This window comes from Arvicanthis niloticus, chromosome 27 (assembly GCF_011762505.2).
Source record: "Arvicanthis niloticus isolate mArvNil1 chromosome 27, mArvNil1.pat.X, whole genome shotgun sequence".
Lineage (NCBI taxonomy): Eukaryota > Metazoa > Chordata > Mammalia > Rodentia > Muridae > Arvicanthis > Arvicanthis niloticus.
The window spans coordinates 4,222,962-4,242,524 of NC_133435.1; the positions used below are offsets into that span (position 1 = coordinate 4,222,962).

Consider the following 19,563-nt stretch of genomic DNA (forward strand, 5'->3'; position numbering starts at 1 on the left):
TCAGTGTGTCAGACTGAATTTGTCAGTCATGCCAGTAATTCTTCATTCTATATCTTACCATGTGCAGAGTTATAATCAAGGGCCATTGAAGTCACACAACAGCAAAGCACTTGGTGGCTGACATAACATCTCCATGTTTAGTCTTCCACCCTCCCGTTATCTGTTGTTCTGGGCATGTTGTCACTTCTTCCCCGGTACCTGGCAAGTTAGTGAGAAAAGGTATTTGAGTGTAGTGATTAACTTCCTATAGCTGTTCCAACTCTAATTCACCATGTTCTCCGCCCAGCTTACCTCTGCCTTCCTGCTGCAGGCTGTCAGACTGGGTCATAGCTTCCTTCCACAGTTAGACTATCAGAGAGGCAGATGAGCAGCTCTGTGCATCACTGCCACTCCCAATGAATGTGCCGCAACAGACAGAGCTTATGTCAGGCTGAAAGCCAATAGCAGAGCTCAGGAGGTCTCCCCACCCTCTGTCCTCACTGGAGATGATCTACCACTTGCAACACAACTCCCAGAGTGTCCACCAAGAAAATCAAGCCCTCAATCCATGCACATCCTACTTCATGGCAGTTCTCCAGGTTTTCTAGGAAGCAGAGTCAAGCACTGTCATCTCTGTTTATTCCTAGGACAGTGCCAGGGTCTGCTTCTCTGTGTTGGGCCGGTTGGGTGCCTGTTATGCTTTTGTGGAAACCTGAGGCCAGCTGTGGAGCAAGGCCTATGGACACATGGCTTTAGTAAAAATAATCACAGAGCATCCCTGAAGGCACAGCCCAGATGAAGAACCACATTTTGGGTATGTGAGGCAAAGAAACCCAAAGGTTGGTATAGTGACCCATAGACCTTCGTGGTGCATCTTTGGGTGAAGTAAGATGAAACCGTGGGAAGGGATGTGACTGCTTAACTTGTCCCAGCACCTGTAATAATAGTCTGTCTCATTATTCATTCACTCACTAATCCTTTCTTTTGTGAGCCCTTCCATCCATCCATTCTCTCCTCCATTCTACAGTCAGCACTATTATCTCTAGAGAGAAGCTGGGGAAAGCCTGAGGATGTGCCTATAATCTGTTCCTGGTGAGAGTTAAGGAATTCACAAAAGCTGTATCTTTTAGCTGATCCCTTCTCCCGCCTACATAAACCTGACAAGTATTCAGTTTATAATTCCCTGAACTTCATTCATCCATATTCAGAGTTCCATTTGAAATAATGATGGTCATTGATAACACTTAGTAAGCTATTCATGTGTTAAGCGGTGCCTTATTGTAAATCATTTTACTTCCATATTATAAGACTATAGGCAGACAGGCCCTGGTTTTGCACTCTTTCCTCAGCTAGGAAAGCGTAGGCATAGGGGCTTCTGCAAGCTGCCTGACATTCCATGGCTACTGTGAGTGAGGGCTGAGACTTGGATACAGGTCTATGGATTCAAAGCCCCATTCTTAGCCACTGCACTGTCTACATAATGAGGAAGCGTTGGCCATAGAGAACATGTGACTGTGGACAATGCTCTTTGCTGGCTCTAATGACAGGATTCAAACCTCCTAGAGCGGTCTCTAATGGAGACTGCTGAAGTCATTCATTCCTTCCCATACTCATTAGCGGCCATTCTTGAACTGAGCTATAACCAATCTCTGTTGGCAGGGAAGAAACCAATTTTGCCTGGAAGAGATAAAGGTGGAATCCTGTGAGAACTGTGGGAAATAGGATGTTCAGGGAATAGAATCTCTTTCATTTTCTGTCTCTGGAAGTAGCTTTTGTAAGGACAGGCAGAGTTGAACCAGTGCTAAGCAAGAAGCTGGAGTTTGCAGAAATGGAGGCAATGCCGAGAGAGAGAGCCAAGAAACACAAAGAAAGAAAACTGGCAAGGGGTGGGGCAGGGTGGGGGCTGCCATGTGCACAGCCATGAGAGGAAATGGGAGAAGGCAAACAGCTAAGGCTGACAGGAAATGAGAAGCAAGGCTTCAGTACATGGGCTTGGAAAAATAGAGATGTGTTCAGAGTTGTTCTCATCTCCCCTCATTTTCCTCCTCTTCCTCTTTCTTCTTCTCTCACCTTCTCCCACTCTCGGACCTCTCCTATTTCTGTTCTTCTTCTCCTCTGTGCACTAGACATGTTGTTAAAATATGGTATTACTCTAAAGTATGCTGGAGTGTGAAGATTAGCATAAGAAATAGAGGAGTAAACATAGCCCCACTGAATAACCTCATGGAGGACCAAGAGCCTCTGGATGCCATAAATACACCCCCTCTCATGGCTTATGATATATATATATATATATATATATATCCATCCATCCTCAGGCAGAGCAACTGGAACACAGGGTAAAGAGAGGGAAGGAAGGAAAGGGGGGAGGGGAGGGTAAATATCTTAGTCACAGCTCTAGTGCTATGATAAGACAGAGTAACCAAGGCAAGTATTATAAGAGAAAGCATTTAATTGGGGCTTCTTACAGTTTCAGAGGTTTATTCCATTGTTTTCATGATAGGAAGCATGGTGGCATGCAGGCAGGCACTAGAGCAGTAGCTGAGAACTACATCCTGAACAAGGGAGAGAGAGAGAGAGAAAGAGAGAGAGAGAGAGAGAGAGAGAGAGAGAGAGAGAGAGAGAGAGAGAGAGAGAGAGAGTCTAGGCTTGGCATGGGCTTTTAAACCTCAACGCCTGCCCCAATGGCACACTTCCTCCAACCAGACCATACCTCTTAATCTTTATAATCCTTTAAAAAAAAGTGGCATTCGTTGGTTACTAAGCATTCAAAAATATGAGCCTATGTGGTACATTCTCATTCAAACCACCACAGTAAAGAAGAGGGAATGAAGGGAAAGAGATACAAATGCGACAGCTGATAAACCACTGAGACCAATTTTAAATACAGCAGACAGCATAGTATCCTGGAAAGTATTTATAAATAAGTCACTCAGTAAATATAATTAAGCCACCACAAATCAGGCTGGAATGCCTGTCTAACCCAAAAGTTCATGTCACATCCTCTGTACCAGTGATTAAGCTGTGTGCTACTACTGTGGTGTTGGGTAATGTAAGGGGGAAGGCACGTTGCTGCCAGGAGGATTAGAGCCCGGGACTTCCACTTTGACCCACCCAGAGCATCTCTGTATATACTAAGCTTAGGGCTTCATCTGGAATTTCATGTAAAAAACAAAGCAGCTCCTAAAGAGTGGCAAGCCCCAATTAAATGCTTTCTCTTATAACAAGTGCATCCTGGCCTTCTTGTTACTATTTTGTCCCCTATGTCTCTGTAAAATCTACAATCCCAGGATCAGTCCGCATACCCTATAAAACTACAGTGCTCTGTGCTGGTGAAGGTTGGGGTAATGGAGTTAGCTATGCCCTCTGCACTTCCCCTCTTCCACACAGTGTGGTGCTCCACATCCCTGTAAGAATGAGCTCACTGTTCTAGATGCACTGTTTCCCTTGCCCTGTGCTTCTTTGCTTATGTCTGCTTTCCTACTCAGAGTGGCCACTGCAGTTGGCATATGTGCAAATTTCTTGCACTCAACACAGCTGGATCCCCTTCAGTCATCTGGATGACACAGTGAGATCCACATCACCTCACTTCCCTTCTAATGGAACGTTTGCTGGGTTACTCTGCCTACTCCTGCTTCATAATCCTAGAGTACCAAACTGGTCGCTGTCCGTGGTGCTGAACCATCAAAGCCCCACGGCGGCTTTGATCACGAATGAAACAAAGACTGTCTCAAAATTCAAATATCTGTTATTGAGTGGAAGCTTCTTTGGGCTAAAGAAAAAGCGTACATCGTTTATATATCAACAAAGACCTAGATTAGGAGGGGTCACACGGAAAAAGGTCTGGGGTTCTAAGTTACCCCTCCCACTGGCTCAGCTGGGAAGTTCAGTCTATAAAACTGTGAAGGGGAGTTTCTAAAGAAATTGTGTCCCAGGAAGCCATGGAGCAGAAGCCCGTTTTCAATACCTGAGCTCAGATGGAGACCTGGACCAGGCAAAGTGGCCATGATGCCCACAGAGCACAATGACTCTCTATCTGCCACACTGGGGGTGGGGGTCGCTTGCCACTAGATCCTATTACTATTCAGATTAAGGAGACAGATGCTGAGAATAACCAGAGAAACTGCATATGTCTGCTGCCTTTAACTCAGAACTGGCAAAAAAAAAAAAAAAAGTATTTTAAAAAAGTAAGCAGGGAAGGAAAAGAGAAATAGAAAACAAAAAGTCTACTTCGGTTGCATCTCTTAGCCTGGAGTCCTCAGAATGGAAAGATTTAAAGAAGCTTCTTACAAAAGGAAGGGGGGACGAAGGCAAGGGAGAAGAGAGGTCAGAAAGCATTTGCTTCATTGAAACATTGAACAAAGCCTTTAGCCATTTTATTTTGCGACTAAGGTGGCGATCTTGCAGAGTTTTGTTTCCTTGAGTTTAATTCCAGAACTGAAGGAGGCAGTTGAGCTACAGAAATGCTCCAGAGGAAAGGCTGTGGGAGGATCTGCCCAAAGCACATGTATGGTAATGAGCTCAATAAACTACGGGGAATCTTTCTCCAGCTAGAAATTCTACTTTGAGTTCAGACAAATGCCATCACTTTCTCCTTTTTATCTTGACTTTCTCTTGATTTTCTTAGCTTGACAGATCAACAGTTTTAGCCAACAGCCATCCTGCCCCTTTGGGTGCAAATGATTTCATGCTGGGCCACTTAGACAGACACTTAATGGAGCGGAGAAGTCCTCTCACCAGTGGTGGCCTGCACTCCAAATTCCACAGACAATTATATTACCATGGAGAGAAAGAAAATCAAAGAAAGTTTGCTTATTAGTAAGCCTTTGAATACAAATAACAGGAAAAAATAACTACCACCACCACCACCACCACCAACAAAAAACCCAACAACAACAAAGTCACTCGGAGTTTTGGATGTCCCTGAAAGGGATGGGAGACCTGAGGTGCTGCTGGGTGTTGAGAAGTGACACTCAGGAGCCAAAATGTTGTCAGACTCACTTTTCCTGTCCCATACCAAAGGAGATAATTTTTCTCATTGCATTCTCCCTCCTGCATATTTTCTTTTGATACTTGGCAGACACAAACATAGTTTTCCAAAAGATAATGTCAGCCAGGTAGTCAGTGTCAGTCATTGTCAGTCAGCATCACTTAGTGTCAGTAGGCAGTTGGTGTTAGTTATTGTCAGTCAGTCATTGTCAGTTAGGCAGTCAGTGTTAGTCAGTTAGTGCCAGTCCACATCAGTTGGTCAGTAGGCAGTTGGTGTTAGTCAGTTATTATCAGCCATTGTCAGTCAGTCAGTGTCAGTCAGGCAGTTGGTGTTAGTCACTGTCAGTCATAATCAGTCAGCATCAATTAGTGTCAGTAGGCAGTTGGTGTTAGTCAATAACAGTCAGTCAGACAGTCAGTGTCAGTAAGTCAGTGTCTATAGTCAGTGTCAGACAGTGTGCCAGGCAGTATCAGTCAGGCAGTGCTACTCATTGTCAATCAGTCAGAACCAGGTAATGTCAAACAGTGTCAGGCAGTGTCATCAGTTTGTGATGCTATATAATGTCAGAGCCTGGAAGTCTGCAGTTACAGACTCGTTTTTTGATCTCATGTCCAAAGATCCATGGCAGGTTCCCATTAGTTCTGATTGGTCACAGCTCATCCCTATAGCCAAACAATCACAGCAAGGGGTAGGATCTGAAAGAACAGAACAGTTCTTCTGCATGAAGGGCACTAAGGAGAAGAAGTCTCTGAGGAAGGACTTCACTAAGCCCAAAGCAGGGAGCAGGTAGACACAAAAAGCAACCAGAACTAAACGAAGAAAAAGATAGGAAGACAGAGAAGGGAGGGGACACCTGGCTAGCCTACTTTCTTATTTTGCAGTCTGAAGAATAAAGGTCATAGAAAGTGTAGAGGGGACAGCTGGCTTTTTATCAAGGAAGCATGTGTTTTGATGGACTATTAGAATACCAGATTATTTTTTCAAACACTTAAGAGACTATCCATTGGGAGGAGGTGGCGAAGAGATGCAGACTGTGTTGTCCCCATGACAAGGTAATAACTGGATCAGAGATCAAGGAGCAGAGCCCGTGAATCTGTATCTGCAAGAGAAACTCTGTAGACAAGGTGGCCCCATCTCCTGAGAGCTGGCTTTCATGGTGGCAGAATTTTAAATGGATTTATGTGTCATACAAGCAATTAAAGAATCAAAGGATAGAAAGTACACAGATTGACAGAGAAGCAGGTAAGGGAAAGTCTAGTTTGAAGAATAAACAAAGTACATGACTTTATTTACAAAGTAGGAACAAAAATGATTGTAGTAAGAGTTAATATATTATCTTAGTCACTGTTCTATTGCTCTGAAGAGACACTATGATCACAGCATCTCTTTTAAAAGAAAGCATTTAAGTAGGGCTTGTTTTAAGTTTAGTCTGTTATTATCATGGTAGAACACAGACATGATGCTAGAAAAGAAGCTGAAAGTCTATATCTGGACCCACAAGTAGCAGGAAGAGAGAAACGCTGGGCCTGGCTTGGGCCCTTGAAAACCTCAAAGGCCATTTCCAGTGACACACTTCCTCCAACAAGACTACACTTATCCCAGCAAGGCCACACCTCCTAATCCTTCTCAAGTAGTGCCACTCCCTGGTAATGAAGCATTCAACTATATAAATCTACAGGGGCCATTCTTATTCCACCACCACATATATGGCTTATTATATGCCAGGTGCTTTGTGGAGTAGCTTCCATACACTAAAACACTAAAAGGTTCATAAAGTCCTTCCATAGACTTCAAGGACCTCCCCATAAACTCAATGTGATGAATGCAATCAGAGACTCCAGACTCTTGGGGAATTTGAAGACTGGACATCATGAAAAGTGTCAGAGCAAGGCACACCCAGGATCTATTATTACTCTGAAACAAGCCTTAGGCTTGCAAGCCTGTTCACAATAAGCCATTTGGAAACCTGGACATCCAATTTTAAAGACAACTAATAACAAAGGGGATGCCTCCTGAGAGGCTGCTAGTGTTGGTAGAGACTGGGTAGCACTTGGCTTAGCCTCGTACCATTTCAAGTCCCTCCAGCCTGGTGACTGCTCCTGCTCCTAAGCTTCCTGCTTGCTCGTCATAGCAACATTGGTATCTATGAATTATTATGCACTTTGACCTTTGAAACAGGTCTCTGATGATGGTTTGTTTTGTTGCCTGATTTTTCCTTTTTTTTATTACACTTTTAATTCTTTCTGGGCTGAGGCCTCTTGGGAAGTATTTAACAGCAAGCAGCAGACACAACAACAGCTGCAAAGTAAGAGGCTAAGGGGGAAGCTCCAGGAGGAAATAAGAACCCTGAATGATTTCTGAGAATCCCAGGAATTGTGAGAGCTCCATGCCTGTTGATCTTCAGTCTGTTCTCACAAAGACCAAAGATGGGGCTAGGGAGACAGCTCAGCTGTTAGGCATGCTTGATTCTCTTCTTGAGAACCAAAATTCAGTTTCTAGTACCCACATTGGGTGGTTCACAGCTGCCTCTAACTCCAACCACACACACACACACACACACACACACACACACACACTAAATTAAATGAATTTTTAATCAAATAAATATAAAAGAAAGGCCAGGAATGAGCCAGTGACTAAATCCGGACTTACCTATGAACTTTTGCATAGAGGTAGCGGTGAGGACAAAATCACATATGGCTAGTTGAAACACTGAATGCTTTAGTTTGCACTAAAAATCAGCAAAGACTGAAAATTCCACAGAGTCTGTTTTGATTTATTTTGAGTCTGAGGCATTTAAGGAGGTGTTTCTCAGGTTACTTTGACGCTGACAAGATAATGGGAGGGAGACATGCATTGCTACACACGACAAGGAATCTGAAAAGGGACACTTGCAATATTGTTTGGAAAAGTCAAAAAGCAAATGGATGCCAGCAGTCTACAGCAAGCAACAGTGAGAGGGGAGACTCAGACAGGGGTATATGTATGGGGGAAAATTCTATGAGCTTATGAGCATGCTCAGAAAGAGGAAAATGTGATTAATTCAAATGAAATAAAGAAGTTGAAGAACATTCCAGGGGAGCACAGACGCTAGGCTGCCAGATAGCAGCTTCAATGAATCTGCTCAAATGACTCAAGTAAATTACAGAAGAATAAAACAAAAACAGGACACTGACACCCCTATGTGAGGGTCAGCATGCAGTGGGCCATTGGAGGGAGCTAAAAAGTGTAATAACAAAAGCTAACAAGTTCAGCAGGTTTCAGAGGCAAGCCAGTACCTTGAAAAAAGTTTTACTAAAATTATTCAGTAGAAATTAATAATAAAATACAACTGCACAGAGCCTGGGGTACCCACTGAGCTTCCACAAGCTTTCTAGAAAGACAGAGAAAGTAGAAGAAAAATATTTGAAGAAATCACAGACCAGACTTCACACATATGATTGAAAACAGGAACCCACACATCCAAATTCAGTTCATGACCTTAGGATGTTCAACTTCCTCTACATGGAGATATACTGTCGTCAAAGTGTCAGAGAACAAAGGGACAGTCTTGGGAGTTGCAGGAGAGAGCCACTGGTCATGTATAAACTGTCCTTAATAAACTTCGCAATAATTTCTCATCAGAAATAGTGGACAGCAGACAGTGAACAGTTTACTTAAAGCATTAATATATTTAAAAAAAAAAAAAAAAAAAAAAGGTAACTACGGAGCTGGCCACTATGAAGTACCTGCTGTGTCAACACAAAGACCAGAGTTTGGATCTTCAATGCCAGTGTAAAGGCTAGGCATGATAGCTCATAAGCTAACCCCAGCACTGATGGGTGGAGACAGGAGGATCCTGGGGCTTAGTGACCTCCAGATTCAGTGAGAGAGATCAAGTCTCAAAAACTACAGAGAGGAGCAATAGAAAGAGCTCTCCAAAGTCAACCCCTGGCCACTGCAAATACATGCACCATACAGTGTACATGTGCGTGAACATGAAACATGCACACACATAGACACACGCACACACAGACACACTCACATGCGCACACACAGACACACCCACATACATACAATGCACAAGCAACAATTCTTCAAAAAGCCTTCTTCAAAACTTAAGGAAAAATGAAGGGATTTTCAGTAGATATTCTCCAGTGAGTATATAAAGGGGAGGAGCAAGGCCACATGCACTTTAAACCCAAGTTTCCTTTTGACTGTATTCAGGTGGTAGCTTCTAGAGTTAGGGTATGACAGCCCATATGGCATACTTGGCCCAGAGCCCACCACATAACAGCAATTAGCTCTTGGTAGATTTATAAGACTTATAAGCATTGAACCTAGGACACCTCATGTACTCTGCCACCGAACTGGATGCTCAATCCAAGGTTTCATAAGCTTTATGAGCTGGCCAGCTGAGGGTGGCACCTTTGGTCTAGTACCAGCATTGACAAACAGTTTCTGAAAGATCATGGCAGGTAATACCTGTCAGAGGGCACTGATAAGGGTGGCCTAGGGATGGTGTGGGCCTGCGTACATCGTACATCAGGAACTTAGTTTCCCATGGTACACTGACGAGCAGAACTCTTACTTTATGTACCTCGGCGGACATATGCAAGAACTTTCTTCAAGCTAATCTTACTGTTATTAGAGAACAGAAAAGAATATTCGAACAGAAGAATGATAAGATATTCAGTGCAGGAAATGCATGATGCAGTAGCAGGGACGAACCACTCCATCCTACTACTTGCTGCAAAATATCAGATATAATATCAAGGAGATCAGATATTATAAACGTGACCAGAAATTGGGTTTCCTCTTGTTCAGGAGCCATGGGCATCAACAGTAAATTTGGTAAAACTGCATTTGGTAGTCTTGCACTGATGAGGACCCTTTCGATAATTTGGAGACTATTTGGTGCTTTATCCCAGGTCTTCCTGACTGTCCAAGAACTTCTACCTTGGATTTTTTTAGATTTCTTTTGAATTCTGCTTTCTTGTGAATTCTCAGTTTGCTACATTGCGTTTGATGAGTTTAGAAAATCAGCTGGGCTCTAATTCAGGAGGTGGTGGAAATAAATCCAGAAGGAAAGAAGGGGATGAAATACTTGTTAGGAAATCTAAGAAAATCCTAAGAAATTATACTACTAACTACCTAAAAATACCTATAATACGTGTATGTCAGTGTATAAGTACACATATCTAGAGTAAGTGAAACCTTTTTATCTGAACTAACAATGTTTTCACCAAGAGGCAAGAACCATCTAACAAAAATCCCAACACCAGGCATGAGAAGATCTCTTTTGAGTTGTTCAGGGTCATCCAAGAGACTCCACAAACATAACAGGCTGTTGCTGCTGCCCTTAGTGGCTTCTCAGACATGAAAGAGAAGTCCCTCTTGATGGCAACATGCACTTCAGCACAGTGTCAAGAAGCCCTCAGTCAGAAATTACCTGAAAGCCTCCTCCCTGGAGACTAACTTTCAAGGTATCAGCAGTTTCCATGCAAGATTACAAAGGAGGGAAGCAACCAACAGTCCTTGTAGCTGTAACACTTTTGAACCACGGCAATTTGACACACATATGTTGCTGGTAACCAACAGCTCTCTAGTTGGACTTAAGAACCACTCAACGGGAGGTTTGCCTGGTACTACTAGGAAGCCAGCCAACTACCCAGGGCTGATGAAGTCACGGATCTTAGATGAGAATTTACAATTACTATTTTATTAAACCAGTATAATCCCTAACTACATTAGGAATATTTGTCCTTATAACCACAGGTCAATGCAATCCTCGTCCTACATTAAAGAAACTTCTCTTCCCAACAGAGACCATTACAGAAAACCGCAACCAACCAGAGTGCAGAGTTGTGAAGCCCAGTCACACTGGCTGTGTCTACAATGTACCTGCTGCACCTAAGGCTCGGGGATCACTGTAGAAGATGAAACAGGAACCCAAGGAGTTTGCTATGAGACTGTATCACTGGAAAGAGCATTGCAACTAGTTATCTAATACCTAATGGCCAACCCTAAAAGCAAACACAGAGGTAACATTACACAGACTGAGCAGGCTATACTTATGTATGTAGGGATATCTATAGCTATCTATACAGATGCAGATATATGTATAAATATGTGTGTGTATAACAATAATTATTGAAAAAAAAGAGACTATGGAGCTGGAGAGATGGCTCAGTGGTTAAGAGCACCGACTGCTCTTCCAGAGGTCCTGAGTTCAATTCCCAGCAAACACATGGTGGCTCACAACCATCTGTAATGGGATCTGATGCCCTCTTCTGGTGTGTCTGAAGAGAGCAATGATGTACTCATATACATAAAATAAATAAATCTTTTTTAAAAAGAAAAGAAAAAATAGACTATGAATTTTAAAAGAGCAAGAAGGTATATATGGAATGATTTGGAGGAAGTAAGGGGAAGATGAGAATGATGTAATCTCTAAAATAAAAGAATAATCATAAGTTTTAAATGCTAAGGGAGAGCCCAATGCACTTTGCTCTGCCTCACTTAATGCAAAATTTGGAGAGCATGAATTTTACAGATAGATTTGGACCAAATAGTCATTCCATCGTCCGTGATTTAACAACACACAAAATGTCTCACTGTAATATCTACAATACTATTTTATTTTAAAATGGAACAAAAGTCTAGACAAATAGAATCATAAATTATCAGAGTCTACTTCTCCTTAGGCCATACTTAATATCCAAATAAAAATAAACACAAAATATTTTCAGTTAGCATGACATAGTTACCAGGTATACATCTCGAAATATGCTGACCCCTTCCTGGGAAAGAGGCACAAACGTTTGAGTGGCAGTCACCATTTCCTCTGACATCTCATAGATTAAACACTATGATAACAGAGAGTTGCTTTTACTAAAGTTTGATAAGGACACAAAACTAATAAACTTATTTCACCTCTCCAAGGCCATTTATAAAATAGGCTTATGATCCCTGTGCAGGGTTTACATGCCCATCCATCCATCAATCATGCTTCTAATCAATACTAGGTTGTACATATCACATGTCGTTCACGTATGACCTCATCTTTACCTCCAGCAAGCAGATGGGCAAGGGCATGAGATATGTCGAAGGTTTGGTATAGAATTGGACAGATAGGCATTTGAGACATCTCGGTCATCTTCCCTTTGTGCCTGACTTGGGTAAGGCAAAGGTCTTTGGACAACCACAGCCTTACTCCTTCTAAAAGACATATTCACCCATTTGTAGAGATGATTTCATCAAACAAATTCCAGACTCAAAAATAGACCATCGTGCCTGGGAATTTGAAAGGTGAAAGACTTCCCACATAGCTACAGATACGTGCCATGCTTTGTCTTCAAGAACAGTTCAGCGAGATGACTCAGTGCATCCTCTATGCCCAGTATCCTTGGGAACCAGACATCCCACTGGCGTGAGCAGAAACACAAAATTCTCAACTCAGATATAAGGGGCCACTCAGCAAGTGAAAAGTCTAGCTCTGTAAACTGGAGTCGTTGAATATTCATTACCATCCATATTTCATGGCACTGTAAGTCTCATAAAAACAAAAAAGCTGTTCAAGAGTTTCGGGTTTTAAAAGAGGCCACTGCAGGACTGAGGATCATTGTTCTAGGAATGGAAACTATTTAATAATCACACTACAGGGTCATTTATCCACAGTCTCTGGGGGAGTTCATCTCCGGCCATCCATCATCTTTGCTTCCCACCAAACCTGATGAGCTGAGTTCAATCCCTGGAAGCTACATGATGGAAAGCAAGAACCAACTCCCTGCAAGGTGTCCCCTGACTTCCACACTCAGGCTGTGGCATGTGTGCAGGTGCATACACACAACAAACACACAAACAAACAAATGAATGCACATTTAGCGATTATTCTTTACCGTTTTATTCCTTTAAACTATACAAAATACATTGTGAAATTTCCCAGCCATAGCAGCAGAGACATAAAGAATAAAACAAGGGCTGGAGAGATGGCTTAGTGGTTTAGAGCACTGACTGTTCTTCCAGAGGTCTTGAGTTCAATTCCTAGCAACCACATGGTGGCTCACAACCATCTGTAATGGAATCCACTGCCCTCTTCTGGTGTGTCTGAAGACAGCTACAGTGAACTCCTATACATAAAATAAATAAATCCTTTTAAAAAGAATAAAACAAATAAAAGGTTATTTATTTGCTTTTTCTTACCCATGAAATACAAACTAACTTCATTTTTCAAACTTAAAATCAGGTATGTGCCTAAGAGAAAAAAAAAATGAGGCACAGGTTGCATTTGATGAACTGTCAAGAAGATGAACCTGAGAGGTCCTTCCAGGGATGGGGTTCATGGTATGCTGAGAGGGCAGGACAGACAGAAAAGCACTTAAAACAAAAAGCATGAAGTCTACAGGTTCTCAACACACACACACACACACACACACACACACACACACACACACACCACTTTCTGTTGCCAAATAAAAAAATTTGACTTTCTGAGAATTTTTGCTGATAGCTTCTTGGTTTAAAAAAAAAAGAATCATAGGATCTTTTGTACAAAAATAATTTCTTGACAAAGTCTGAGGGCTGAGGGGTAGTGGAGGTTTCAACAGCCACCGCCCCGAAGCTTGAGAGCCCCGCACGGACTTTTGTGGAAGTCTGAGCCAGCTGTGCAGCTTTCCTTCTTGTTCCTGCAACCATGTCCACCAAGGAGAATGCTAATTCACCAGCTGCAGAATAGAAGTTAATGTGGGGCTTAGGAAAGCTTAAAAGGATGACCAGATGCTGAAAAGAAGAAATGTCAGCTCATTTACTGATGACGCTAATTCTCCCTATAGGAAAACCGAAACAATCAGGGTACTGTAAGTTCGTCTGTTGAGGACATTGTTAAAGGCATAAACAGTAACAATTTGGAAAGCCAGCTCCAAGTTACTCAAGCTGCTCCAATACTGCTTTCTAGAGAGAAACAGCCTCCTCTAGACAATATCATCCAGGCTGGTTTGGTCCCAAAATGTGTGTCCTTCTTGGGCAAAACTGATTGTAGTCCCATCCAGTTTGGATCTGCTTGGGCGCTCACCAACATACATCTGGAGAGACCAAAGCTGTGGTAGACAGAGGTGCTATCCCAGCATTTATTTCTCTCTTGGCATCTCCCCATGCCCACATCAGCGAGCAAGCTGTATGGGCTCTTGGAAACATTGCAGGTGATGGTTCAGTTTTCCGAGACTTAGTTATCAAACATGGTGCAATTGACCCACTGTTGGCACTTCTTGAAGTTCCTGATCTGTTATCCTTGGCATGTGGTTACTTATGTGATCATACCTGGACACTCTCAAACCTTTGTCAAAACAAGAATCTTGCACTGCTCCCCGCCCCCGATGCTGTTGAGCAGATTCTTCCTACTTTAGTTCTTCTCTTGCACCACAACGATCCAGAAGTATTAGCAGATTCATGCTGGGCTATTTCCTACCTGACTGATGGTCTAAATGAGCACATTGAGATGGTTGTGAAGAAGGGAGTTGTTCCCCAACTTGTGAAGCTTCTGGGAGCTATAGAATTGCCCATTGTGAGTCCCACACTGAGAGCCATAGGGAATATTGTTACTGGAACAAATGAATAGACTCAGGAGGTGATAGATGCAGGAACACTTGCAGTCTTTCCCAGCCTACTAGCAAACCCTAAAACTAATATTCAGAAGGAGGCCATGTGGACAATGTTGAACATTACAGCTGGACACCAGGACCAGATACAGCAAGTTGGGAATCATGGCCTAGTCCCATTTCTTGTTGGTGTCTTCTCTAAGGCAGACGTTAAGACACAGAAGGAGGCTGTGTGGGCTATAACCAACTATACAGTGGTGAAACTGTTGAACAAATTGTGTATCTCATTCACTGTGGGATAATAGAACCTTTGATGAACCTCTTGAGTGCAAAAGATACCAAGATTATTAAGGTTATTCTTGGTACAATTTCAAATATCTTTCAGGCTGCTGAGAAACTAGGTGAAACAGAAAAACTCAGTATAATGATTGAAGAGTGTGGAGGCTTGAATAAAATTGAGGCACTACAGTGTCATGAAAACGAGTCTGTATACAAGGCCTCATTAAACTTAATTGAAAAGTACTTCTCAGTGGAGGAAGAGGAAGATCAAAAGGTGGTGTCAGAAACTACCTCTGAAGGTTTCACCCTCCAAGTTCAGGATGGAGCTCCCGGGACCTTTAACTTCTAACGTCAGCCAAGGCACAAAGTCGTCAGCTATGTGCTGTGCCATTCTGTGTTCTCATTCATTTGTCTTACTGTATCTCTACTAAGAACTCTTTTTGAATGTGGTTTGTTATTGTAGCACTTTTTACAAAAGAAGCTATACTTGAACAGTTATAAACTGTACATACTCTCTGAGGCTGTCCTGTGAGTTTATTTCTATGTGGAATTTCATACCCTGTCATGTCCTGTAAATAAAGATTAAGTTCCATTCTTCTTTAAAAAGAAAACAAAACAAAAATAATCTCTGGTTCAGTTGAGAAATACCCACTGTGTTCCCACATGTGAAGCTGCTAGGCAGGCCGTCTACTGCCCAGGAGACCAGAGCCTCGAGGGGAACCTGTCCATCTGTGCCTATGCAAGAGCAGTGTGGTAGGTAGGTTCATGATAACAGTAACAATTGTGTGCCACAGGAATTCCAGGAGGGACTTCTAACTCGGATGTGGGTCTCTCCAATTGAATCCTGGCAATGAGGAATCAACTGAAAAGATTGTTGTGGGTACATCCAGGATGAGGGTGGAATTTCCCACCTGAAAGCGAATCACAGGAGTGAAGACTCAATGCAATGGAAGCAAGGCGGGGCTGCGGGCATTGAAGACAGTCCACTGAGTTAGAGTGTGGGAGCCTTCATTCTGACAACATAAGGACACAGTTGTGGCTTTGGTCCTAAAGCTATCACCATGTCCCTGGGGAGGGTGAGTAGAGAGAGGGTTGGGGGTGCTAAGAGTTAGGCTCTGGGAGGACAAGTCTAAACAGGGCTGTAAATGTTGCAGTCACTGAAAATCCTCCCAGTATAACTTCACAGGTTTAGGAATGTTTGAAGGTCTTTGGGGAAAGGCTCAAGGATGAAACTTGGAACAATGTTTCAAAAGTGCCGCTGATGGGTTAATGCCTTGTCCAAAGACACTTTAGTTTTGAGTATACTAGAGTGACAAGAACAGAACCTTTGCTGAAAATTAACCTATGTGGAAAGAACACTGGCTGCAGACTAGGGCTGAAGCCCTGTGGACTGTCACACCGAGCATGTAGCATTAATTCATTTGTTCAAACATTTAAAGGCCCTTCTATGTAGCACAAACTATGCTAGAGGCTGGGAACAGAAGGACAGGACAAAGTTCTCCCTGTCAAGGGATTCAGAGTGAAGAATAGCATTGTAAATATGCTGAAAACACACTATTACATAACAAATACAATGTTAAAACAAAGTTCTGAATGTCGGGGTGGCCATGGAGGAGGTCTGCACCAGGGAAGGACAAAGGCAGGCCTTTGTCTGAAGAGAATGGCATCAGAACGGAGCCCTGCAGGGCAAACATCTGGTGAAGAAGCAGGGTTGGGTCTTCCAGACAGAGAGCCCTGCAGGTGCAAAGGCAGAGAACGGTGGTTCATTCAGACAGCAGCATGATAAGAACATAGGATGAAGATGGGAAGGAAGGGGAGGTTTCCATAGTAACCAGTGGCTAGACCACAAAGAGCCTTGTATGTATGTTAAAGCACTTGCATACAATGGGAGAAGGAGAGGAGTCTATGGTAACAACAGAGTTCTGGCCCAGGGGACTAGAGGGAAGGGGTCCCATTAATTAGCAGGAGAAAGCAGAACAGAGAGGGAACTGGGTGTGAGAAGCTGGGATAAAAGTCACTGGAGGTCAGGAATGGACAATGGTCTTTAGGGACCCACATACAAACAATCAAGGAAGCCATGCTGCAGGTCAGAGGCCCAGAGACAAAGGAAGAGGCCCTGGGACAGGGCTCAAGAGCTGGCTCATGGGAGAGATAGAGTTACTCAAGGAACAAAACACTGAGATGTGGGCAGAAGACAAGGAGAATGGAGAGCCCAAGAATCAGATGGAGGCAGGGGGATTACCTTAGTCAAAAGCTACAGAGAGACCAAGTGTGCTCTCAGGCCTTGCCCATTGGATCTAACACATGGAGGTGGCTGGCAATTTCAACAAGAGTAGATCACATGGGATGGTAGGAAGAATCTGAGAGGCCCTGAGAGAGGAGCCATGGTAAACAGACACAGGGCTTTAGAAGCATGGCTAAGAAAGAAAAATGGTCTACGGGCATGTGAGGGATGTGGGGTCAGAGGGTAGGATGCAGGGGTAGGCTCCTGAATCCTGCAACGCTGGATAAACCTTACTGTCATACTCTGTGGGGAACTAGCATAGCTGGCTGCGAATGGAAGGAAGAGACAATCCATGTGTCTAATTTTCAGCCGGTCTTTCCATTAGAACTTTGATGTTTTCTATCTGTTGTCCTTGTGCTTGGACGCTCTCCAGTCCCTGGTAGGCTTCACACTCATTTCCGTTTTGTGATTAGACCTAAAAAGCAGGCTTTTTCAAGTGGTGATGAGAGGCCCTGCATTGACACCCAGAAATCTCAGCGCCATCAGAGAATGAGCTTGTGGGGGCGAGAGAGGAAAATTGCCAGAGGGAAACTGGGTGTGTGGGTTGGGGGGGAGAGGACGAGGGGAGAGAAAAGGGGAGGATGATGAGTGAGAGCGCAGTTGTGATGAATCAGAGCGGTGAGGGAGAGACAAGAACGGGAGCAGAGAAGGAAGGGGAGGAAGAGAGAGCAGAGAAGCAAGAAGGACAAAGAAAAGAGGGTGCTGCCAGGCTCCCAACTCAATCCTTGGTACTGCAAAACATGTTTGTTTTTTAAGTAAATGTTTGTTTTTAAGTAATTGTAATGGTCTGGAAATCGCAGAAGGAAGACCCAGACTTAGACAACAAGCGAAGACAAAGAGTGTTTATTCTGCAGAAACAACCAGCCTGCAGGGGGTCAACCATTTTTGAAATGGTGACCCCAGACAAAAACAAGCAACAGACCTTCTTTTAGAGAACCAGGGGAACTATCTAGATGGATTAGGTAATCTAAAATTTCATTGGTAGGTGCTAGGGGTTCACAGGTGGTCAGTGGTCTGCATCCTATGTCATGAATGTTTAAGCATAGGATGAGATAGGACTGCCCAGCACAGATGGTCCATCCTGGGATAAGATGTTTTCCCATTCTTTTGGTGACCCCCAGGCTGTTCTTTGGGAGGAGGTTTTTATGATCTTGTTCTGGATTTTATGGTCTGTTCCTGGAGATGGTGCCATCCTGGAGATGGCCTTCTTTTTGAAATCAGGCCTGGTCCTTAAATGGATTCAAATGGGGTTTATGTTGTCCTTTCAAAATCAGTTCTCTCATGGTTTGAATTAAATAAGAAAAAAAAAAAAGAAACAGAATGAGAGAAGACAGGAGATAACTTCAAAAGATGGGAGCAGGATGTCTGAGAGGAGGCCGATGGGAAAGAAGGGAGAGAGTAGAAGAGGGATGGACTTGGTCATAGTAAACCAGGGAGCTGTGTGGGTCAGTGTTGTTGCTCTCTAAAGGCAGGTCATCCGGGACTGTCCACTCTGGCTCAGGCTTGTGTCTGTCTGAATGGTGTACAGAAGGGAGGCTGGAGGGACTGACAGGTGCTCATGGGGCAGACGGCAGCTCTGGAAACAAAGCTATAGCAGAGACATCAGACCCAAGACAGCATCTCCCCAACCACAGAGAGCATGGAGCTTCCTGCCTGGTGGGCAGGGGCAAGCAGTCCCTTCTGGGAACCAGAACTGTGTAGGACTCAGTAGCTGAGGCTGAGGCTGAGGCTGAGGCTGAGGCTGAGGCTGAGGCTGAGGCTGAGGCTGAGGCTGAGGCTGAGGCTGAGGCTGAGGCTGAGGCTGAGGCTGAGGCTGAGGCTGAGGGGGCTGGGAGAGAGTGAGCCCTGCCAAGGAGCCACCTTTTGGGGGCAGGGCTGTTACAGAGTTAGAAGAGTCAAACGCTCTGTAGTACAGGCAAAAGAACGGAGCTGAGTTCAGTCTGTGAAACCAAGGGAAGGTGAAAGGAGAGAAGCGATTTTGTAAAGTTGTCCACTGACCTGGATACACACCCTGTGGCACAAATGCCCACCGTATCCACGTCACACACACAGACCAACAACAAATTCAAAATAAGAAAAAAAATGGACCGCGGATTAGAATAGAGAAATAAATGGAGACTAGATTAAATAGGGCCCATGAGGAACTGGAGACATGAGTCAGTGGTTAAGAGTGGTTAAGGCTGTTCTTCCAGAGGACCTGGGTTCAATTCCCAGCATCCATGTGGCTGCTCACAACGGTCTATAACCCTTGTTCCAGAAGATCGGACACCCTCAAACAGACATACGAAACAGCAATGTACATAGGTCTTTAAAAAATTATTAAAAAGGGAGCCCACAAACCATAAACACCTACCTTAATGTATACGAAGATTTTAAAAGTGAATGTCTGGCAACCACTTTTATGTTTTTAAAGGATCATTCTGAAGTGGCAGATACTGGACTCTGGCTAAGGATGT

General features: G+C 43.6%; 1 pseudogene; it reads left to right on the forward strand.

Moving 5' to 3' along the window:
- The first annotated feature begins 11,990 nt into the window (after window positions 1–11,990).
- LOC143439519 (importin subunit alpha-1 pseudogene) lies at window positions 11,991–15,172 on the forward strand (annotated as a pseudogene).
- Window positions 15,173–19,563: the final 4,391 nt, after the last annotated feature.